The sequence below is a fragment of the Schistocerca cancellata genome, unplaced genomic scaffold (genome assembly GCF_023864275.1).
Source record: "Schistocerca cancellata isolate TAMUIC-IGC-003103 unplaced genomic scaffold, iqSchCanc2.1 HiC_scaffold_829, whole genome shotgun sequence".
NCBI lineage: Eukaryota > Metazoa > Arthropoda > Insecta > Orthoptera > Acrididae > Schistocerca > Schistocerca cancellata.
Window position 1 is genome coordinate 117,903 of NW_026046840.1, and position 20,692 is coordinate 138,594.

The 20,692-nt window shown below is 50.6% G+C and overlaps 35 non-coding genes across 35 annotated transcripts; all 35 read right to left on the minus strand.

The window, feature by feature from the left end:
• Positions 1–296: 296 nt before the first annotated feature.
• Trnat-cgu (transfer RNA threonine (anticodon CGU)) lies at positions 297–368 on the minus strand. The gene has a single exon. It is a non-coding gene; the product is annotated as a tRNA-Thr (tRNA).
• A 689-nt stretch (positions 369–1,057) lies between these two features.
• Trnan-guu (transfer RNA asparagine (anticodon GUU)) lies at positions 1,058–1,131 on the minus strand. Its single transcript has one exon. It is a non-coding gene; the product is annotated as a tRNA-Asn (tRNA).
• Positions 1,132–1,454: 323 nt separating this feature from the next.
• Trnat-cgu (transfer RNA threonine (anticodon CGU)) lies at positions 1,455–1,526 on the minus strand. The gene has a single exon. It is a non-coding gene; the product is annotated as a tRNA-Thr (tRNA).
• A 689-nt stretch (positions 1,527–2,215) lies between these two features.
• Trnan-guu (transfer RNA asparagine (anticodon GUU)) lies at positions 2,216–2,289 on the minus strand. Its single transcript has one exon. It is a non-coding gene; the product is annotated as a tRNA-Asn (tRNA).
• A 323-nt stretch (positions 2,290–2,612) lies between these two features.
• Positions 2,613–2,684, minus strand: Trnat-cgu (transfer RNA threonine (anticodon CGU)). Its single transcript has one exon. It is a non-coding gene; the product is annotated as a tRNA-Thr (tRNA).
• Positions 2,685–3,373: 689 nt separating this feature from the next.
• On the minus strand, positions 3,374–3,447 carry Trnan-guu (transfer RNA asparagine (anticodon GUU)). The gene has a single exon. It is a non-coding gene; the product is annotated as a tRNA-Asn (tRNA).
• A 323-nt stretch (positions 3,448–3,770) lies between these two features.
• On the minus strand, positions 3,771–3,842 carry Trnat-cgu (transfer RNA threonine (anticodon CGU)). Its single transcript has one exon. It is a non-coding gene; the product is annotated as a tRNA-Thr (tRNA).
• A 689-nt stretch (positions 3,843–4,531) lies between these two features.
• On the minus strand, positions 4,532–4,605 carry Trnan-guu (transfer RNA asparagine (anticodon GUU)). Its single transcript has one exon. It is a non-coding gene; the product is annotated as a tRNA-Asn (tRNA).
• A 323-nt stretch (positions 4,606–4,928) lies between these two features.
• Positions 4,929–5,000, minus strand: Trnat-cgu (transfer RNA threonine (anticodon CGU)). Its single transcript has one exon. It is a non-coding gene; the product is annotated as a tRNA-Thr (tRNA).
• A 689-nt stretch (positions 5,001–5,689) lies between these two features.
• Positions 5,690–5,763, minus strand: Trnan-guu (transfer RNA asparagine (anticodon GUU)). The gene has a single exon. It is a non-coding gene; the product is annotated as a tRNA-Asn (tRNA).
• A 323-nt stretch (positions 5,764–6,086) lies between these two features.
• Positions 6,087–6,158, minus strand: Trnat-cgu (transfer RNA threonine (anticodon CGU)). The gene has a single exon. It is a non-coding gene; the product is annotated as a tRNA-Thr (tRNA).
• A 689-nt stretch (positions 6,159–6,847) lies between these two features.
• Positions 6,848–6,921, minus strand: Trnan-guu (transfer RNA asparagine (anticodon GUU)). The gene has a single exon. It is a non-coding gene; the product is annotated as a tRNA-Asn (tRNA).
• A 323-nt stretch (positions 6,922–7,244) lies between these two features.
• Trnat-cgu (transfer RNA threonine (anticodon CGU)) lies at positions 7,245–7,316 on the minus strand. The gene has a single exon. It is a non-coding gene; the product is annotated as a tRNA-Thr (tRNA).
• Positions 7,317–8,005: 689 nt separating this feature from the next.
• On the minus strand, positions 8,006–8,079 carry Trnan-guu (transfer RNA asparagine (anticodon GUU)). The gene has a single exon. It is a non-coding gene; the product is annotated as a tRNA-Asn (tRNA).
• Positions 8,080–8,402: 323 nt separating this feature from the next.
• On the minus strand, positions 8,403–8,474 carry Trnat-cgu (transfer RNA threonine (anticodon CGU)). Its single transcript has one exon. It is a non-coding gene; the product is annotated as a tRNA-Thr (tRNA).
• Positions 8,475–9,163: 689 nt separating this feature from the next.
• Positions 9,164–9,237, minus strand: Trnan-guu (transfer RNA asparagine (anticodon GUU)). The gene has a single exon. It is a non-coding gene; the product is annotated as a tRNA-Asn (tRNA).
• A 323-nt stretch (positions 9,238–9,560) lies between these two features.
• Positions 9,561–9,632, minus strand: Trnat-cgu (transfer RNA threonine (anticodon CGU)). The gene has a single exon. It is a non-coding gene; the product is annotated as a tRNA-Thr (tRNA).
• Positions 9,633–10,321: 689 nt separating this feature from the next.
• On the minus strand, positions 10,322–10,395 carry Trnan-guu (transfer RNA asparagine (anticodon GUU)). The gene has a single exon. It is a non-coding gene; the product is annotated as a tRNA-Asn (tRNA).
• Positions 10,396–10,718: 323 nt separating this feature from the next.
• On the minus strand, positions 10,719–10,790 carry Trnat-cgu (transfer RNA threonine (anticodon CGU)). The gene has a single exon. It is a non-coding gene; the product is annotated as a tRNA-Thr (tRNA).
• A 689-nt stretch (positions 10,791–11,479) lies between these two features.
• Trnan-guu (transfer RNA asparagine (anticodon GUU)) lies at positions 11,480–11,553 on the minus strand. Its single transcript has one exon. It is a non-coding gene; the product is annotated as a tRNA-Asn (tRNA).
• A 323-nt stretch (positions 11,554–11,876) lies between these two features.
• On the minus strand, positions 11,877–11,948 carry Trnat-cgu (transfer RNA threonine (anticodon CGU)). The gene has a single exon. It is a non-coding gene; the product is annotated as a tRNA-Thr (tRNA).
• Positions 11,949–12,637: 689 nt separating this feature from the next.
• Positions 12,638–12,711, minus strand: Trnan-guu (transfer RNA asparagine (anticodon GUU)). The gene has a single exon. It is a non-coding gene; the product is annotated as a tRNA-Asn (tRNA).
• A 323-nt stretch (positions 12,712–13,034) lies between these two features.
• Trnat-cgu (transfer RNA threonine (anticodon CGU)) lies at positions 13,035–13,106 on the minus strand. Its single transcript has one exon. It is a non-coding gene; the product is annotated as a tRNA-Thr (tRNA).
• Positions 13,107–13,795: 689 nt separating this feature from the next.
• On the minus strand, positions 13,796–13,869 carry Trnan-guu (transfer RNA asparagine (anticodon GUU)). The gene has a single exon. It is a non-coding gene; the product is annotated as a tRNA-Asn (tRNA).
• Positions 13,870–14,192: 323 nt separating this feature from the next.
• Positions 14,193–14,264, minus strand: Trnat-cgu (transfer RNA threonine (anticodon CGU)). Its single transcript has one exon. It is a non-coding gene; the product is annotated as a tRNA-Thr (tRNA).
• Positions 14,265–14,954: 690 nt separating this feature from the next.
• Trnan-guu (transfer RNA asparagine (anticodon GUU)) lies at positions 14,955–15,028 on the minus strand. The gene has a single exon. It is a non-coding gene; the product is annotated as a tRNA-Asn (tRNA).
• Positions 15,029–15,351: 323 nt separating this feature from the next.
• On the minus strand, positions 15,352–15,423 carry Trnat-cgu (transfer RNA threonine (anticodon CGU)). Its single transcript has one exon. It is a non-coding gene; the product is annotated as a tRNA-Thr (tRNA).
• Positions 15,424–16,111: 688 nt separating this feature from the next.
• Positions 16,112–16,185, minus strand: Trnan-guu (transfer RNA asparagine (anticodon GUU)). Its single transcript has one exon. It is a non-coding gene; the product is annotated as a tRNA-Asn (tRNA).
• A 323-nt stretch (positions 16,186–16,508) lies between these two features.
• Trnat-cgu (transfer RNA threonine (anticodon CGU)) lies at positions 16,509–16,582 on the minus strand. The gene has a single exon. It is a non-coding gene; the product is annotated as a tRNA-Thr (tRNA).
• A 686-nt stretch (positions 16,583–17,268) lies between these two features.
• On the minus strand, positions 17,269–17,342 carry Trnan-guu (transfer RNA asparagine (anticodon GUU)). Its single transcript has one exon. It is a non-coding gene; the product is annotated as a tRNA-Asn (tRNA).
• Positions 17,343–17,666: 324 nt separating this feature from the next.
• On the minus strand, positions 17,667–17,738 carry Trnat-cgu (transfer RNA threonine (anticodon CGU)). The gene has a single exon. It is a non-coding gene; the product is annotated as a tRNA-Thr (tRNA).
• A 689-nt stretch (positions 17,739–18,427) lies between these two features.
• Positions 18,428–18,501, minus strand: Trnan-guu (transfer RNA asparagine (anticodon GUU)). The gene has a single exon. It is a non-coding gene; the product is annotated as a tRNA-Asn (tRNA).
• Positions 18,502–18,824: 323 nt separating this feature from the next.
• Trnat-cgu (transfer RNA threonine (anticodon CGU)) lies at positions 18,825–18,896 on the minus strand. Its single transcript has one exon. It is a non-coding gene; the product is annotated as a tRNA-Thr (tRNA).
• Positions 18,897–19,583: 687 nt separating this feature from the next.
• Trnan-guu (transfer RNA asparagine (anticodon GUU)) lies at positions 19,584–19,657 on the minus strand. Its single transcript has one exon. It is a non-coding gene; the product is annotated as a tRNA-Asn (tRNA).
• A 322-nt stretch (positions 19,658–19,979) lies between these two features.
• Positions 19,980–20,051, minus strand: Trnat-cgu (transfer RNA threonine (anticodon CGU)). The gene has a single exon. It is a non-coding gene; the product is annotated as a tRNA-Thr (tRNA).
• Between the last annotated feature and the right edge of the window lie 641 nt (positions 20,052–20,692).

Below are 20,692 nucleotides of genomic sequence, written 5' to 3' on the forward strand. Positions count from 1 at the left end.
AATTCGTATGCCTTCTGCAGGAATCTCGCAGAATGGTAGCACCTGCTTACGCCTCTTCACATGGATAAAATGCATGCACACTGTAGCGAGGCTCGTACACGAATGACATCGCCAAGCATGACATCATACTACAAAATGCATACAAACCACTGTTCTGCCTATGCAATCAGAAAACCTCTGAGGCCAGCATGATACTTGTTATAGGTTGTAGAACATCCCTTTCATTCAGTGTACTGCCATGTGTTAGATGCTGCTCGAGATAGCTCCGCTCCTTGCGGGAAGGTTAAAAAAATGAATGCCTTCTGTGAGGTTCGAACTCACGACCCCTGGTTTACGAGACCAGTGCTCTACCACTGAGCTAAGAAGGCGGCAGCTTTGCGTTTGTGAGCTCTCCCCGAATTGTCACTTCATCATGCTGAATCTTGCAGCCCTCGACCAGATATCGGATTTGGCACACAGCTGCTGCTGGGGGTGTCCACATGGCCGTTTTCCACATCTCTTGACTGTTTCGCCCTTACGATCGACGACGAGCGTCGTGCCACCAAACGTTTGCGGTCTGCACAATCTTGACCTAGTGCACAGTTTGTTGGATTGCGTGGCTCGACTGCGAAATGCGCCTTTCGGCTCCTCTCTCTGGCTGCAGTATGCTGTTGTCGACAGTGGCACTAGCGTTGCCCATGGGGCTTCATGTAAGGCGACTGCACGTCGCTCGGCCAGCAGCGGCCTACTGCAGACCGACACTTAAGAGACACCAAATAGAAATCGACATCGAGAGACAGGCCCTGTCATATGGCACTCGCGACGTATACGCTGAAATTGAATGTAAAGAATACGTCTTTTGTAGTGGGCGTCGCTCTACTGCAGTGTCACACATGACGAAGAAATAGGAAAACAGTAGAACGTCTGTGTAGGGCCATGTTTTTACCTACAGTGTCACTTGGCTGAATGTGTATAAGGCTCTGTGGCATCACTCAAACACAGCCAAGTTGTCACACTAGCTGTGTATCTCTAACAAAGTTGACGTATGTCCTCACCTCGGTGACGGTTAAAACGATTTCGCCCCCAGGTGGGCTCGAACCACCAACCTTTCGGTTAACAGCCGAACGCGCTAGCCGATTGCGCCACGGAGGCCTTGACTTGTGCTCTGCATCTCAACGCAATTCGTATGCCTTCTGCAGGAATCTCGCAGAATGGTAGCACCTGCTTACGCCTCTTCACATGGATAAAATGCATGCACACTGTAGCGAGGCTCGTACACGAATGACATCGCCAAGCATGACATCATACTACAAAATGCATACAAACCACTGTTCTGCCTATGCAATCAGAAAACCTCTGAGGCCAGCATGATACTTGTTATAGGTTGTAGAACATCCCTTTCATTCAGTGTACTGCCATGTGTTAGATGCTGCTCGAGATAGCTCCGCTCCTTGCGGGAAGGTTAAAAAAATGAATGCCTTCTGTGAGGTTCGAACTCACGACCCCTGGTTTACGAGACCAGTGCTCTACCACTGAGCTAAGAAGGCGGCAGCTTTGCGTTTGTGAGCTCTCCCCGAATTGTCACTTCATCATGCTGAATCTTGCAGCCCTCGACCAGATATCGGATTTGGCACACAGCTGCTGCTGGGGGTGTCCACATGGCCGTTTTCCACATCTCTTGACTGTTTCGCCCTTACGATCGACGACGAGCGTCGTGCCACCAAACGTTTGCGGTCTGCACAATCTTGACCTAGTGCACAGTTTGTTGGATTGCGTGGCTCGACTGCGAAATGCGCCTTTCGGCTCCTCTCTCTGGCTGCAGTATGCTGTTGTCGACAGTGGCACTAGCGTTGCCCATGGGGCTTCATGTAAGGCGACTGCACGTCGCTCGGCCAGCAGCGGCCTACTGCAGACCGACACTTAAGAGACACCAAATAGAAATCGACATCGAGAGACAGGCCCTGTCATATGGCACTCGCGACGTATACGCTGAAATTGAATGTAAAGAATACGTCTTTTGTAGTGGGCGTCGCTCTACTGCAGTGTCACACATGACGAAGAAATAGGAAAACAGTAGAACGTCTGTGTAGGGCCATGTTTTTACCTACAGTGTCACTTGGCTGAATGTGTATAAGGCTCTGTGGCATCACTCAAACACAGCCAAGTTGTCACACTAGCTGTGTATCTCTAACAAAGTTGACGTATGTCCTCACCTCGGTGACGGTTAAAACGATTTCGCCCCCAGGTGGGCTCGAACCACCAACCTTTCGGTTAACAGCCGAACGCGCTAGCCGATTGCGCCACGGAGGCCTTGACTTGTGCTCTGCATCTCAACGCAATTCGTATGCCTTCTGCAGGAATCTCGCAGAATGGTAGCACCTGCTTACGCCTCTTCACATGGATAAAATGCATGCACACTGTAGCGAGGCTCGTACACGAATGACATCGCCAAGCATGACATCATACTACAAAATGCATACAAACCACTGTTCTGCCTATGCAATCAGAAAACCTCTGAGGCCAGCATGATACTTGTTATAGGTTGTAGAACATCCCTTTCATTCAGTGTACTGCCATGTGTTAGATGCTGCTCGAGATAGCTCCGCTCCTTGCGGGAAGGTTAAAAAAATGAATGCCTTCTGTGAGGTTCGAACTCACGACCCCTGGTTTACGAGACCAGTGCTCTACCACTGAGCTAAGAAGGCGGCAGCTTTGCGTTTGTGAGCTCTCCCCGAATTGTCACTTCATCATGCTGAATCTTGCAGCCCTCGACCAGATATCGGATTTGGCACACAGCTGCTGCTGGGGGTGTCCACATGGCCGTTTTCCACATCTCTTGACTGTTTCGCCCTTACGATCGACGACGAGCGTCGTGCCACCAAACGTTTGCGGTCTGCACAATCTTGACCTAGTGCACAGTTTGTTGGATTGCGTGGCTCGACTGCGAAATGCGCCTTTCGGCTCCTCTCTCTGGCTGCAGTATGCTGTTGTCGACAGTGGCACTAGCGTTGCCCATGGGGCTTCATGTAAGGTGACTGCACGTCGCTCGGCCAGCAGCGGCCTACTGCAGACCGACACTTAAGAGACACCAAATAGAAATCGACATCGAGAGACAGGCCCTGTCATATGGCACTCGCGACGTATACGCTGAAATTGAATGTAAAGAATACGTCTTTTGTAGTGGGCGTCGCTCTACTGCAGTGTCACACATGACGAAGAAATAGGAAAACAGTAGAACGTCTGTGTAGGGCCATGTTTTTACCTACAGTGTCACTTGGCTGAATGTGTATAAGGCTCTGTGGCATCACTCAAACACAGCCAAGTTGTCACACTAGCTGTGTATCTCTAACAAAGTTGACGTATGTCCTCACCTCGGTGACGGTTAAAACGATTTCGCCCCCAGGTGGGCTCGAACCACCAACCTTTCGGTTAACAGCCGAACGCGCTAGCCGATTGCGCCACGGAGGCCTTGACTTGTGCTCTGCATCTCAACGCAATTCGTATGCCTTCTGCAGGAATCTCGCAGAATGGTAGCACCTGCTTACGCCTCTTCACATGGATAAAATGCATGCACACTGTAGCGAGGCTCGTACACGAATGACATCGCCAAGCATGACATCATACTACAAAATGCATACAAACCACTGTTCTGCCTATGCAATCAGAAAACCTCTGAGGCCAGCATGATACTTGTTATAGGTTGTAGAACATCCCTTTCATTCAGTGTACTGCCATGTGTTAGATGCTGCTCGAGATAGCTCCGCTCCTTGCGGGAAGGTTAAAAAAATGAATGCCTTCTGTGAGGTTCGAACTCACGACCCCTGGTTTACGAGACCAGTGCTCTACCACTGAGCTAAGAAGGCGGCAGCTTTGCGTTTGTGAGCTCTCCCCGAATTGTCACTTCATCATGCTGAATCTTGCAGCCCTCGACCAGATATCGGATTTGGCACACAGCTGCTGCTGGGGGTGTCCACATGGCCGTTTTCCACATCTCTTGACTGTTTCGCCCTTACGATCGACGACGAGCGTCGTGCCACCAAACGTTTGCGGTCTGCACAATCTTGACCTAGTGCACAGTTTGTTGGATTGCGTGGCTCGACTGCGAAATGCGCCTTTCGGCTCCTCTCTCTGGCTGCAGTATGCTGTTGTCGACAGTGGCACTAGCGTTGCCCATGGGGCTTCATGTAAGGCGACTGCACGTCGCTCGGCCAGCAGCGGCCTACTGCAGACCGACACTTAAGAGACACCAAATAGAAATCGACATCGAGAGACAGGCCCTGTCATATGGCACTCGCGACGTATACGCTGAAATTGAATGTAAAGAATACGTCTTTTGTAGTGGGCGTCGCTCTACTGCAGTGTCACACATGACGAAGAAATAGGAAAACAGTAGAACGTCTGTGTAGGGCCATGTTTTTACCTACAGTGTCACTTGGCTGAATGTGTATAAGGCTCTGTGGCATCACTCAAACACAGCCAAGTTGTCACACTAGCTGTGTATCTCTAACAAAGTTGACGTATGTCCTCACCTCGGTGACGGTTAAAACGATTTCGCCCCCAGGTGGGCTCGAACCACCAACCTTTCGGTTAACAGCCGAACGCGCTAGCCGATTGCGCCACGGAGGCCTTGACTTGTGCTCTGCATCTCAACGCAATTCGTATGCCTTCTGCAGGAATCTCGCAGAATGGTAGCACCTGCTTACGCCTCTTCACATGGATAAAATGCATGCACACTGTAGCGAGGCTCGTACACGAATGACATCGCCAAGCATGACATCATACTACAAAATGCATACAAACCACTGTTCTGCCTATGCAATCAGAAAACCTCTGAGGCCAGCATGATACTTGTTATAGGTTGTAGAACATCCCTTTCATTCAGTGTACTGCCATGTGTTAGATGCTGCTCGAGATAGCTCCGCTCCTTGCGGGAAGGTTAAAAAAATGAATGCCTTCTGTGAGGTTCGAACTCACGACCCCTGGTTTACGAGACCAGTGCTCTACCACTGAGCTAAGAAGGCGGCAGCTTTGCGTTTGTGAGCTCTCCCCGAATTGTCACTTCATCATGCTGAATCTTGCAGCCCTCGACCAGATATCGGATTTGGCACACAGCTGCTGCTGGGGGTGTCCACATGGCCGTTTTCCACATCTCTTGACTGTTTCGCCCTTACGATCGACGACGAGCGTCGTGCCACCAAACGTTTGCGGTCTGCACAATCTTGACCTAGTGCACAGTTTGTTGGATTGCGTGGCTCGACTGCGAAATGCGCCTTTCGGCTCCTCTCTCTGGCTGCAGTATGCTGTTGTCGACAGTGGCACTAGCGTTGCCCATGGGGCTTCATGTAAGGCGACTGCACGTCGCTCGGCCAGCAGCGGCCTACTGCAGACCGACACTTAAGAGACACCAAATAGAAATCGACATCGAGAGACAGGCCCTGTCATATGGCACTCGCGACGTATACGCTGAAATTGAATGTAAAGAATACGTCTTTTGTAGTGGGCGTCGCTCTACTGCAGTGTCACACATGACGAAGAAATAGGAAAACAGTAGAACGTCTGTGTAGGGCCATGTTTTTACCTACAGTGTCACTTGGCTGAATGTGTATAAGGCTCTGTGGCATCACTCAAACACAGCCAAGTTGTCACACTAGCTGTGTATCTCTAACAAAGTTGACGTATGTCCTCACCTCGGTGACGGTTAAAACGATTTCGCCCCCAGGTGGGCTCGAACCACCAACCTTTCGGTTAACAGCCGAACGCGCTAGCCGATTGCGCCACGGAGGCCTTGACTTGTGCTCTGCATCTCAACGCAATTCGTATGCCTTCTGCAGGAATCTCGCAGAATGGTAGCACCTGCTTACGCCTCTTCACATGGATAAAATGCATGCACACTGTAGCGAGGCTCGTACACGAATGACATCGCCAAGCATGACATCATACTACAAAATGCATACAAACCACTGTTCTGCCTATGCAATCAGAAAACCTCTGAGGCCAGCATGATACTTGTTATAGGTTGTAGAACATCCCTTTCATTCAGTGTACTGCCATGTGTTAGATGCTGCTCGAGATAGCTCCGCTCCTTGCGGGAAGGTTAAAAAAATGAATGCCTTCTGTGAGGTTCGAACTCACGACCCCTGGTTTACGAGACCAGTGCTCTACCACTGAGCTAAGAAGGCGGCAGCTTTGCGTTTGTGAGCTCTCCCCGAATTGTCACTTCATCATGCTGAATCTTGCAGCCCTCGACCAGATATCGGATTTGGCACACAGCTGCTGCTGGGGGTGTCCACATGGCCGTTTTCCACATCTCTTGACTGTTTCGCCCTTACGATCGACGACGAGCGTCGTGCCACCAAACGTTTGCGGTCTGCACAATCTTGACCTAGTGCACAGTTTGTTGGATTGCGTGGCTCGACTGCGAAATGCGCCTTTCGGCTCCTCTCTCTGGCTGCAGTATGCTGTTGTCGACAGTGGCACTAGCGTTGCCCATGGGGCTTCATGTAAGGCGACTGCACGTCGCTCGGCCAGCAGCGGCCTACTGCAGACCGACACTTAAGAGACACCAAATAGAAATCGACATCGAGAGACAGGCCCTGTCATATGGCACTCGCGACGTATACGCTGAAATTGAATGTAAAGAATACGTCTTTTGTAGTGGGCGTCGCTCTACTGCAGTGTCACACATGACGAAGAAATAGGAAAACAGTAGAACGTCTGTGTAGGGCCATGTTTTTACCTACAGTGTCACTTGGCTGAATGTGTATAAGGCTCTGTGGCATCACTCAAACACAGCCAAGTTGTCACACTAGCTGTGTATCTCTAACAAAGTTGACGTATGTCCTCACCTCGGTGACGGTTAAAACGATTTCGCCCCCAGGTGGGCTCGAACCACCAACCTTTCGGTTAACAGCCGAACGCGCTAGCCGATTGCGCCACGGAGGCCTTGACTTGTGCTCTGCATCTCAACGCAATTCGTATGCCTTCTGCAGGAATCTCGCAGAATGGTAGCACCTGCTTACGCCTCTTCACATGGATAAAATGCATGCACACTGTAGCGAGGCTCGTACACGAATGACATCGCCAAGCATGACATCATACTACAAAATGCATACAAACCACTGTTCTGCCTATGCAATCAGAAAACCTCTGAGGCCAGCATGATACTTGTTATAGGTTGTAGAACATCCCTTTCATTCAGTGTACTGCCATGTGTTAGATGCTGCTCGAGATAGCTCCGCTCCTTGCGGGAAGGTTAAAAAAATGAATGCCTTCTGTGAGGTTCGAACTCACGACCCCTGGTTTACGAGACCAGTGCTCTACCACTGAGCTAAGAAGGCGGCAGCTTTGCGTTTGTGAGCTCTCCCCGAATTGTCACTTCATCATGCTGAATCTTGCAGCCCTCGACCAGATATCGGATTTGGCACACAGCTGCTGCTGGGGGTGTCCACATGGCCGTTTTCCACATCTCTTGACTGTTTCGCCCTTACGATCGACGACGAGCGTCGTGCCACCAAACGTTTGCGGTCTGCACAATCTTGACCTAGTGCACAGTTTGTTGGATTGCGTGGCTCGACTGCGAAATGCGCCTTTCGGCTCCTCTCTCTGGCTGCAGTATGCTGTTGTCGACAGTGGCACTAGCGTTGCCCATGGGGCTTCATGTAAGGCGACTGCACGTCGCTCGGCCAGCAGCGGCCTACTGCAGACCGACACTTAAGAGACACCAAATAGAAATCGACATCGAGAGACAGGCCCTGTCATATGGCACTCGCGACGTATACGCTGAAATTGAATGTAAAGAATACGTCTTTTGTAGTGGGCGTCGCTCTACTGCAGTGTCACACATGACGAAGAAATAGGAAAACAGTAGAACGTCTGTGTAGGGCCATGTTTTTACCTACAGTGTCACTTGGCTGAATGTGTATAAGGCTCTGTGGCATCACTCAAACACAGCCAAGTTGTCACACTAGCTGTGTATCTCTAACAAAGTTGACGTATGTCCTCACCTCGGTGACGGTTAAAACGATTTCGCCCCCGGGTGGGCTCGAACCACCAACCTTTCGGTTAACAGCCGAACGCGCTAGCCGATTGCGCCACGGAGGCCTTGACTTGTGCTCTGCATCTCAACGCAATTCGTATGCCTTCTGCAGGAATCTCGCAGAGTGGTAGCACCTGCTTACGCCTCTTCACATGGATAAAATGCATGCACACTGTAGCGAGGCTCGTACACGAATGACATCGCCAAGCATGACATCATACTACAAAATGCATACAAACCACTGTTCTGCCTATGCAATCAGAAAACCTCTGAGGCCAGCATGATACTTGTTATAGGTTGTAGAACATCCCTTTCATTCAGTGTACTGCCATGTGTTAGATGCTGCTCGAGATAGCTCCGCTCCTTGCGGGAAGGTTAAAAAAATGAATGCCTTCTGTGAGGTTCGAACTCACGACCCCTGGTTTACGAGACCAGTGCTCTACCACTGAGCTAAGAAGGCGGCAGCTTTGCGTTTGTGAGCTCTCCCCGAATTGTCACTTCATCATGCTGAATCTTGCAGCCCTCGACCAGATATCGGATTTGGCACACAGCTGCTGCTGGGGGTGTCCACATGGCCGTTTTCCACATCTCTTGACTGTTTCGCCCTTACGATCGACGACGAGCGTCGTGCCACCAAACGTTTGCGGTCTGCACAATCTTGACCTAGTGCACAGTTTGTTGGATTGCGTGGCTCGACTGCGAAATGCGCCTTTCGGCTCCTCTCTCTGGCTGCAGTATGCTGTTGTCGACAGTGGCACTAGCGTTGCCCATGGGGCTTCATGTAAGGCGACTGCACGTCGCTCGGCCAGCAGCGGCCTACTGCAGACCGACACTTAAGAGACACCAAATAGAAATCGACATCGAGAGACAGGCCCTGTCATATGGCACTCGCGACGTATACGCTGAAATTGAATGTAAAGAATACGTCTTTTGTAGTGGGCGTCGCTCTACTGCAGTGTCACACATGACGAAGAAATAGGAAAACAGTAGAACGTCTGTGTAGGGCCATGTTTTTACCTACAGTGTCACTTGGCTGAATGTGTATAAGGCTCTGTGGCATCACTCAAACACAGCCAAGTTGTCACACTAGCTGTGTATCTCTAACAAAGTTGACGTATGTCCTCACCTCGGTGACGGTTAAAACGATTTCGCCCCCGGGTGGGCTCGAACCACCAACCTTTCGGTTAACAGCCGAACGCGCTAGCCGATTGCGCCACGGAGGCCTTGACTTGTGCTCTGCATCTCAACGCAATTCGTATGCCTTCTGCAGGAATCTCGCAGAGTGGTAGCACCTGCTTACGCCTCTTCACATGGATAAAATGCATGCACACTGTAGCGAGGCTCGTACACGAATGACATCGCCAAGCATGACATCATACTACAAAATGCATACAAACCACTGTTCTGCCTATGCAATCAGAAAACCTCTGAGGCCAGCATGATACTTGTTATAGGTTGTAGAACATCCCTTTCATTCAGTGTACTGCCATGTGTTAGATGCTGCTCGAGATAGCTCCGCTCCTTGCGGGAAGGTTAAAAAAATGAATGCCTTCTGTGAGGTTCGAACTCACGACCCCTGGTTTACGAGACCAGTGCTCTACCACTGAGCTAAGAAGGCGGCAGCTTTGCGTTTGTGAGCTCTCCCCGAATTGTCACTTCATCATGCTGAATCTTGCAGCCCTCGACCAGATATCGGATTTGGCACACAGCTGCTGCTGGGGGTGTCCACATGGCCGTTTTCCACATCTCTTGACTGTTTCGCCCTTACGATCGACGACGAGCGTCGTGCCACCAAACGTTTGCGGTCTGCACAATCTTGACCTAGTGCACAGTTTGTTGGATTGCGTGGCTCGACTGCGAAATGCGCCTTTCGGCTCCTCTCTCTGGCTGCAGTATGCTGTTGTCGACAGTGGCACTAGCGTTGCCCATGGGGCTTCATGTAAGGCGACTGCACGTCGCTCGGCCAGCAGCGGCCTACTGCAGACCGACACTTAAGAGACACCAAATAGAAATCGACATCGAGAGACAGGCCCTGTCATATGGCACTCGCGACGTATACGCTGAAATTGAATGTAAAGAATACGTCTTTTGTAGTGGGCGTCGCTCTACTGCAGTGTCACACATGACGAAGAAATAGGAAAACAGTAGAACGTCTGTGTAGGGCCATGTTTTTACCTACAGTGTCACTTGGCTGAATGTGTATAAGGCTCTGTGGCATCACTCAAACACAGCCAAGTTGTCACACTAGCTGTGTATCTCTAACAAAGTTGACGTATGTCCTCACCTCGGTGACGGTTAAAACGATTTCGCCCCCGGGTGGGCTCGAACCACCAACCTTTCGGTTAACAGCCGAACGCGCTAGCCGATTGCGCCACGGAGGCCTTGACTTGTGCTCTGCATCTCAACGCAATTCGTATGCCTTCTGCAGGAATCTCGCAGAATGGTAGCACCTGCTTACGCCTCTTCACATGGATAAAATGCATGCACACTGTAGCGAGGCTCGTACACGAATGACATCGCCAAGCATGACATCATACTACAAAATGCATACAAACCACTGTTCTGCCTATGCAATCAGAAAACCTCTGAGGCCAGCATGATACTTGTTATAGGTTGTAGAACATCCCTTTCATTCAGTGTACTGCCATGTGTTAGATGCTGCTCGAGATAGCTCCGCTCCTTGCGGGAAGGTTAAAAAAATGAATGCCTTCTGTGAGGTTCGAACTCACGACCCCTGGTTTACGAGACCAGTGCTCTACCACTGAGCTAAGAAGGCGGCAGCTTTGCGTTTGTGAGCTCTCCCCGAATTGTCACTTCATCATGCTGAATCTTGCAGCCCTCGACCAGATATCGGATTTGGCACACAGCTGCTGCTGGGGGTGTCCACATGGCCGTTTTCCACATCTCTTGACTGTTTCGCCCTTACGATCGACGACGAGCGTCGTGCCACCAAACGTTTGCGGTCTGCACAATCTTGACCTAGTGCACAGTTTGTTGGATTGCGTGGCTCGACTGCGAAATGCGCCTTTCGGCTCCTCTCTCTGGCTGCAGTATGCTGTTGTCGACAGTGGCACTAGCGTTGCCCATGGGGCTTCATGTAAGGCGACTGCACGTCGCTCGGCCAGCAGCGGCCTACTGCAGACCGACACTTAAGAGACACCAAATAGAAATCGACATCGAGAGACAGGCCCTGTCATATGGCACTCGCGACGTATACGCTGAAATTGAATGTAAAGAATACGTCTTTTGTAGTGGGCGTCGCTCTACTGCAGTGTCACACATGACGAAGAAATAGGAAAACAGTAGAACGTCTGTGTAGGGCCATGTTTTTACCTACAGTGTCACTTGGCTGAATGTGTATAAGGCTCTGTGGCATCACTCAAACACAGCCAAGTTGTCACACTAGCTGTGTATCTCTAACAAAGTTGACGTATGTCCTCACCTCGGTGACGGTTAAAACGATTTCGCCCCCAGGTGGGCTCGAACCACCAACCTTTCGGTTAACAGCCGAACGCGCTAGCCGATTGCGCCACGGAGGCCTTGACTTGTGCTCTGCATCTCAACGCAATTCGTATGCCTTCTGCAGGAATCTCGCAGAATGGTAGCACCTGCTTACGCCTCTTCACATGGATAAAATGCATGCACACTGTAGCGAGGCTCGTACACGAATGACATCGCCAAGCATGACATCATACTACAAAATGCATACAAACCACTGTTCTGCCTATGCAATCAGAAAACCTCTGAGGCCAGCATGATACTTGTTATAGGTTGTAGAACATCCCTTTCATTCAGTGTACTGCCATGTGTTAGATGCTGCTCGAGATAGCTCCGCTCCTTGCGGGAAGGTTAAAAAAATGAATGCCTTCTGTGAGGTTCGAACTCACGACCCCTGGTTTACGAGACCAGTGCTCTACCACTGAGCTAAGAAGGCGGCAGCTTTGCGTTTGTGAGCTCTCCCCGAATTGTCACTTCATCATGCTGAATCTTGCAGCCCTCGACCAGATATCGGATTTGGCACACAGCTGCTGCTGGGGGTGTCCACATGGCCGTTTTCCACATCTCTTGACTGTTTCGCCCTTACGATCGACGACGAGCGTCGTGCCACCAAACGTTTGCGGTCTGCACAATCTTGACCTAGTGCACAGTTTGTTGGATTGCGTGGCTCGACTGCGAAATGCGCCTTTCGGCTCCTCTCTCTGGCTGCAGTATGCTGTTGTCGACAGTGGCACTAGCGTTGCCCATGGGGCTTCATGTAAGGCGACTGCACGTCGCTCGGCCAGCAGCGGCCTACTGCAGACCGACACTTAAGAGACACCAAATAGAAATCGACATCGAGAGACAGGCCCTGTCATATGGCACTCGCGACGTATACGCTGAAATTGAATGTAAAGAATACGTCTTTTGTAGTGGGCGTCGCTCTACTGCAGTGTCACACATGACGAAGAAATAGGAAAACAGTAGAACGTCTGTGTAGGGCCATGTTTTTACCTACAGTGTCACTTGGCTGAATGTGTATAAGGCTCTGTGGCATCACTCAAACACAGCCAAGTTGTCACACTAGCTGTGTATCTCTAACAAAGTTGACGTATGTCCTCACCTCGGTGACGGTTAAAACGATTTCGCCCCCAGGTGGGCTCGAACCACCAACCTTTCGGTTAACAGCCGAACGCGCTAGCCGATTGCGCCACGGAGGCCTTGACTTGTGCTCTGCATCTCAACGCAATTCGTATGCCTTCTGCAGGAATCTCGCAGAATGGTAGCACCTGCTTACGCCTCTTCACATGGATAAAATGCATGCACACTGTAGCGAGGCTCGTACACGAATGACATCGCCAAGCATGACATCATACTACAAAATGCATACAAACCACTGTTCTGCCTATGCAATCAGAAAACCTCTGAGGCCAGCATGATACTTGTTATAGGTTGTAGAACATCCCTTTCATTCAGTGTACTGCCATGTGTTAGATGCTGCTCGAGATAGCTCCGCTCCTTGCGGGAAGGTTAAAAAAATGAATGCCTTCTGTGAGGTTCGAACTCACGACCCCTGGTTTACGAGACCAGTGCTCTACCACTGAGCTAAGAAGGCGGCAGCTTTGCGTTTGTGAGCTCTCCCCGAATTGTCACTTCATCATGCTGAATCTTGCAGCCCTCGACCAGATATCGGATTTGGCACACAGCTGCTGCTGGGGGTGTCCACATGGCCGTTTTCCACATCTCTTGACTGTTTCGCCCTTACGATCGACGACGAGCGTCGTGCCACCAAACGTTTGCGGTCTGCACAATCTTGACCTAGTGCACAGTTTGTTGGATTGCGTGGCTCGACTGCGAAATGCGCCTTTCGGCTCCTCTCTCTGGCTGCAGTATGCTGTTGTCGACAGTGGCACTAGCGTTGCCCATGGGGCTTCATGTAAGGCGACTGCACGTCGCTCGGCCAGCAGCGGCCTACTGCAGACCGACACTTAAGAGACACCAAATAGAAATCGACATCGAGAGACAGGCCCTGTCATATGGCACTCGCGACGTATACGCTGAAATTGAATGTAAAGAATACGTCTTTTGTAGTGGGCGTCGCTCTACTGCAGTGTCACACATGACGAAGAAATAGGAAAACAGTAGAACGTCTGTGTAGGGCCATGTTTTTACCTACAGTGTCACTTGGCTGAATGTGTATAAGGCTCTGTGGCATCACTCAAACACAGCCAAGTTGTCACACTAGCTGTGTATCTCTAACAAAGTTGACGTATGTCCTCACCTCGGTGACGGTTAAAACGATTTCGCCCCCAGGTGGGCTCGAACCACCAACCTTTCGGTTAACAGCCGAACGCGCTAGCCGATTGCGCCACGGAGGCCTTGACTTGTGCTCTGCATCTCAACGCAATTCGTATGCCTTCTGCAGGAATCTCGCAGAATGGTAGCACCTGCTTACGCCTCTTCACATGGATAAAATGCATGCACACTGTAGCGAGGCTCGTACACGAATGACATCGCCAAGCATGACATCATACTACAAAATGCATACAAACCACTGTTCTGCCTATGCAATCAGAAAACCTCTGAGGCCAGCATGATACTTGTTATAGGTTGTAGAACATCCCTTTCATTCAGTGTACTGCCATGTGTTAGATGCTGCTCGAGATAGCTCCGCTCCTTGCGGGAAGGTTAAAAAAATGAATGCCTTCTGTGAGGTTCGAACTCACGACCCCTGGTTTACGAGACCAGTGCTCTACCACTGAGCTAAGAAGGCGGCAGCTTTGCGTTTGTGAGCTCTCCCCGAATTGTCACTTCATCATGCTGAATCTTGCAGCCCTCGACCAGATATCGGATTTGGCACACAGCTGCTGCTGGGGGTGTCCACATGGCCGTTTTCCACATCTCTTGACTGTTTCGCCCTTACGATCGACGACGAGCGTCGTGCCACCAAACGTTTGCGGTCTGCACAATCTTGACCTAGTGCACAGTTTGTTGGATTGCGTGGCTCGACTGCGAAATGCGCCTTTCGGCTCCTCTCTCTGGCTGCAGTATGCTGTTGTCGACAGTGGCACTAGCGTTGCCCATGGGGCTTCATGTAAGGCGACTGCACGTCGCTCGGCCAGCAGCGGCCTTACTGCAGACCGACACTTAAGAGACACCAAATAGAAATCGACATCGAGAGACAGGCCCTGTCATATGGCACTCGCGACGTATACGCTGAAATTGAATGTAAAGAATACGTCTTTTGTAGTGGGCGTCGCTCTACTGCAGTGTCACACATGACGAAGAAATAGGAAAACAGTAGAACGTCTGTGTAGGGCCATGTTTTTACCTACAGTGTCACTTGGCTGAATGTGTATAAGGCTCTGTGGCATCACTCAAACACAGCCAAGTTGTCACACTAGCTGTGTATCTCTAACAAAGTTGACGTATGTCCTCACCTCGGTGACGGTTAAAACGATTTCGCCCCCAGGTGGGCTCGAACCACCAACCTTTCGGTTAACAGCCGAACGCGCTAGCCGATTGCGCCACGGAGGCCTTGACTTGTGCTCTGCATCTCAACGCAATTCGTATGCCTTCTGCAGGAATCTCGCAGAATGGTAGCACCTGCTTACGCCTCTTCACATGGATAAAATGCATGCACACTGTAGCGAGGCTCGTACACGAATGACATCGCCAAGCATGACATCATACTACAAAATGCATACAAACCACTGTTCTGCCTATGCAATCAGAAAACCTCTGAGGCCAGCATGATACTTGTTATAGGTTGTAGAACATCCCTTTCATTCAGTGTACTGCCATGTGTTAGATGCTGCTCGAGATAGCTCCGCTCCTTGCGGGAAGGTTAAAAAAATGAATGCCTTCTGTGAGGTTCGAACTCACGACCCCTGGTTTACGAGACCAGTGCTCTACCACTGAGCTAAGAAGGCGGCAGCTTTGCGTTTGTGAGCTCTCCCCGAATTGTCACTTCATCATGCTGAATCTTGCAGCCCTCGACCAGATATCGGATTTGGCACACAGCTGCTGCTGGGGTGTCCACATGGCCGTTTTCCACATCTCTTGACTGTTTCGCCCTTACGATCGACGACGAGCGTCGTGCCACCAAACGTTTGCGGTCTGCACAATCTTGACCTAGTGCACAGTTTGTTGGATTGCGTGGCTCGACTGCGAAATGCGCCTTTCGGCTCCTCTCTCTGGCTGCAGTATGCTGTTGTCGACAGTGGCACTAGCGTTGCCCATGGGGCTTCATGTAAGGCGACTGCACGTCGCTCGGCCAGCAGCGGCCTACTGCAGACCGACACTTAAGAGACACCAAATAGAAATCGACATCGAGAGACAGGCCCTGTCATATGGCACTCGCGACGTATACGCTGAAATTGAATGTAAAGAATACGTCTTTTGTAGTGGGCGTCGCTCTACTGCAGTGTCACACATGACGAAGAAATAGGAAAACAGTAGAACGTCTGTGTAGGGCCATGTTTTTACCTACAGTGTCACTTGGCTGAATGTGTATAAGGCTCTGTGGCATCACTCAAACACAGCCAAGTTGTCACACTAGCTGTGTATCTCTAACAAAGTTGACGTATGTCCTCACCTCGGTGACGGTTAAAACGATTTCGCCCCCAGGTGGGCTCGAACCACCAACCTTTCGGTTAACAGCCGAACGCGCTAGCCGATTGCGCCACGGAGGCCTTGACTTGTGCTCTGCATCTCAACGCAATTCGTATGCCTTCTGCAGGAATCTCGCAGAATGGTAGCACCTGCTTACGCCTCTTCACATGGATAAAATGCATGCACACTGTAGCGAGGCTCGTACACGAATGACATCGCCAAGCATGACATCATACTACAAAATGCATACAAACCACTGTTCTGCCTATGCAATCAGAAAACCTCTGAGGCCAGCATGATACTTGTTATAGGTTGTAGAACATCCCTTTCATTCAGTGTACTGCCATGTGTTAGATGCTGCTCGAGATAGCTCCGCTCCTTGCGGGAAGGTTAAAAAAATGAATGCCTTCTGTGAGGTTCGAACTCACGACCCCTGGTTTACGAGACCAGTGCTCTACCACTGAGCTAAGAAGCGGCAGCTTTGCGTTTGTGAGCTCTCCCCGAATTGTCACTTCATCATGCTGAATCTTGCAGCCCTCGACCAGATATCGGATTTGGCACACAGCTGCTGCTGGGGGTGTCCACATGGCCGTTTTCCACATCTCTTGACTGTTTCGCCCTTACGATCGACGACGAGCGTCGTGCCACCAAACGTTTGCGGTCTGCACAATCTTGACCTAGTGCACAGTTTGTTGGATTGCGTGGCTCGACTGCGAAATGCGCCTTTCGGCTCCTCTCTCTGGCTGCAGTATGCTGTTGTCGACAGTGGCACTAGCGTTGCCCATGGGGCTTCATGTAAGGCGACTGCACGTCGCTCGGCCAGCAGCGGCCTACTGCAGACCGACACTTAAGAGACACCAAATAGAAATCGACATCGAGAGACAGGCCCTGTCATATGGCACTCGCGACGTATACGCTGAAATTGAATGTAAAGAATACGTCTTTTGTAGTGGGCGTCGCTCTACTGCAGTGTCACACATGACGAAGAAATAGGAAAACAGTAGAACGTCTGTGTAGGGCCATGTTTTTACCTACAGTGTCACTTGGCTGAATGTGTATAAGGCTCTGTGGCATCACTCAAACACAGCCAAGTTGTCACACTAGCTGTGTATCTCTAACAAAGTTGACGTATGTCCTCACCTCGGTGACGGTTAAAACGATTTCGCCCCCAGGTGGGCTCGAACCACCAACCTTTCGGTTAACAGCCGAACGCGCTAGCCGATTGCGCCACGGAGGCCTTGACTTGTGCTCTGCATCTCAACGCAATTCGTATGCCTTCTGCAGGAATCTCGCAGAATGGTAGCACCTGCTTACGCCTCTTCACATGGATAAAATGCATGCACACTGTAGCGAGGCTCGTACACGAATGACATCGCCAAGCATGACATCATACTACAAAATGCATACAAACCACTGTTCTGCCTATGCAATCAGAAAACCTCTGAGGCCAGCATGATACTTGTTATAGGTTTGTAGAACATCCCTTTCATTCAGTGTACTGCCATGTGTTAGATGCTGCTCGAGATAGCTCCGCTCCTTGCGGGAAGGTTAAAAAAATGAATGCCTTCTGTGAGGTTCGAACTCACGACCCCTGGTTTACGAGACCAGTGCTCTACCACTGAGCTAAGAAGGCGGCAGCTTTGCGTTTGTGAGCTCTCCCCGAATTGTCACTTCATCATGCTGAATCTTGCAGCCCTCGACCAGATATCGGATTTGGCACACAGCTGCTGCTGGGGGTGTCCACATGGCCGTTTTCCACATCTCTTGACTGTTTCGCCCTTACGATCGACGACGAGCGTCGTGCCACCAAACGTTTGCGGTCTGCACAATCTTGACCTAGTGCACAGTTTGTTGGATTGCGTGGCTCGACTGCGAAATGCGCCTTTCGGCTCCTCTCTCTGGCTGCAGTATGCTGTTGTCGACAGTGGCACTAGCGTTGCCCATGGGGCTTCATGTAAGGCGACTGCACGTCGCTCGGCCAGCAGCGGCCTACTGCAGACCGACACTTAAGAGACACCAAATAGAAATCGACATCGAGAGACAGGCCCTGTCATATGGCACTCGCGACGTATACGCTGAAATTGAATGTAAAGAATACGTCTTTTGTAGTGGGCGTCGCTCTACTGCAGTGTCACACATGACGAAGAAATAGGAAAACAGTAGAACGTCTGTGTAGGGCCATGTTTTTACCTACAGTGTCACTTGGCTGAATGTGTATAAGGCTCTGTGGCATCACTCAAACACAGCCAAGTTGTCACACTAGCTGTGTATCTCTAACAAAGTTGACGTATGTCCTCACCTCGGTGACGGTTAAAACGATTTCGCCCCCAGGTGGGCTCGAACCACCAACCTTTCGGTTAACAGCCGAACGCGCTAGCCGATTGCGCCACGGAGGCCTTGACTTGTGCTCTGCATCTCAACGCAATTCGTATGCCTTCTGCAGGAATCTCGCAGAATGGTAGCACCTGCTTACGCCTCTTCACATGGATAAAATGCATGCACACTGTAGCGAGGCTCGTACACGAATGACATCGCCAAGCATGACATCATACTACAAAATGCATACAAACCACTGTTCTGCCTATGCAATCAGAAAACCTCTGAGGCCAGCATGATACTTGTTATAGGTTGTAGAACATCCCTTTCATTCAGTGTACTGCCATGTGTTAGATGCTGCTCGAGATAGCTCCGCTCCTTGCGGGAAGGTTAAAAAAATGAATGCCTTCTGTGAGGTTCGAACTCACGACCCCTGGTTTACGAGACCAGTGCTCTACCACTGAGCTAAGAAGGCGGCAGCTTTGCGTTTGTGAGCTCTCCCCGAATTGTCACTTCATCATGCTGAATCTTGCAGCCCTCGACCAGATATCGGATTTGGCACACAGCTGCTGCTGGGGGTGTCCACATGGCCGTTTTCCACATCTCTTGACTGTTTCGCCCTTACGATCGACGACGAGCGTCGTGCCACCAAACGTTTGCGGTCTGCACAATCTTGACCTAGTGCACAGTTTGTTGGATTGCGTGGCTCGACTGCGAAATGCGCCTTTCGGCTCCTCTCTCTGGCTGCAGTATGCTGTTGTCGACAGTGGCACTAGCGTTGCCCATGGGGCTTCATGTAAGGCGACTGCACGTCGCTCGGCCAGCAGCGGCCTACTGCAGACCGACACTTAAGAGACACCAATAGAAATCGACATCGAGAGACAGGCCCTGTCATATGGCACTCGCGACGTATACGCTGAAATTGAATGTAAAGAATACGTCTTTGTAGTGGGCGTCGCTCTACTGCAGTGTCACACATGACGAAGAAATAGGAAAACAGTAGAACGTCTGTGTAGGGCCATGTTTTTACCTACAGTGTCACTTGGCTGAATGTGTATAAGGCTCTGTGGCATCACTCAAACACAGCCAAGTTGTCACACTAGCTGTGTATCTCTAACAAAGTTGACGTATGTCCTCACCTCGGTGACGGTTAAAACGATTTCGCCCCCAGGTGGGCTCGAACCACCAACCTTTCGGTTAACAGCCGAACGCGCTAGCCGATTGCGCCACGGAGGCCTTGACTTGTGCTCTGCATCTCAACGCAATTCGTATGCCTTCTGCAGGAATCTCGCAGAATGGTAGCACCTGCTTACGCCTCTTCACATGGATAAAATGCATGCACACTGTAGCGAGGCTCGTACACGAATGACATCGCCAAGCATGACATCATACTACAAAATGCATACAAACCACTGTTCTGCCTATGCAATCAGAAAACCTCTGAGGCCAGCATGATACTTGTTATAGGTTGTAGAACATCCCTTTCATTCAGTGTACTGCCATGTGTTAGATGCTGCTCGAGATAGCTCCGCTCCTTGCGGGAAGGTTAAAAAATGAATGCCTTCTGTGAGGTTCGAACTCACGACCCCTGGTTTACGAGACCAGTGCTCTACCACTGAGCTAAGAAGGCGGCAGCTTTGCGTTTGTGAGCTCTCCCCGAATTGTCACTTCATCATGCTGAATCTTGCAGCCCTCGACCAGATATCGGATTTGGCACACAGCTGCTGCTGGGGGTGTCCACATGGCCGTTTTCCACATCTCTTGACTGTTTCGCCCTTACGATCGACGACGAGCGTCGTGCCACCAAACGTTTGCGGTCTGCACAATCTTGACCTAGTGCACAGTTTGTTGGATTGCGTGGCTCGACTGCGAAATGCGCCTTTCGGCTCCTCTCTCTGGCTGCAGTATGCTGTTGTCGACAGTGGCACTAGCGTTGCCCATGGGGCTTCATGTAAGGCGACTGCACGTCGCTCGGCCAGCAGCGGCCTACTGCAGACCGACACTTAAGAGACACCAAATAGAAATCGACATCGAGAGACAGGCCCTGTCATATGGCACTCGCGACGTATACGCTGAAATTGAATGTAAAGAATACGTCTTTTGTAGTGGGCGTCGCTCTACTGCAGTGTCACACATGACGAAGAAATAGGAAAACAGTAGAACGTCTGTGTAGGGCCATGTTTTTACCTACAGTGTCACTTGGCTGAATGTGTATAAGGCTCTGTGGCATCACTCAAACACAGCCAAGTTGTCACACTAGCTGTGTATCTC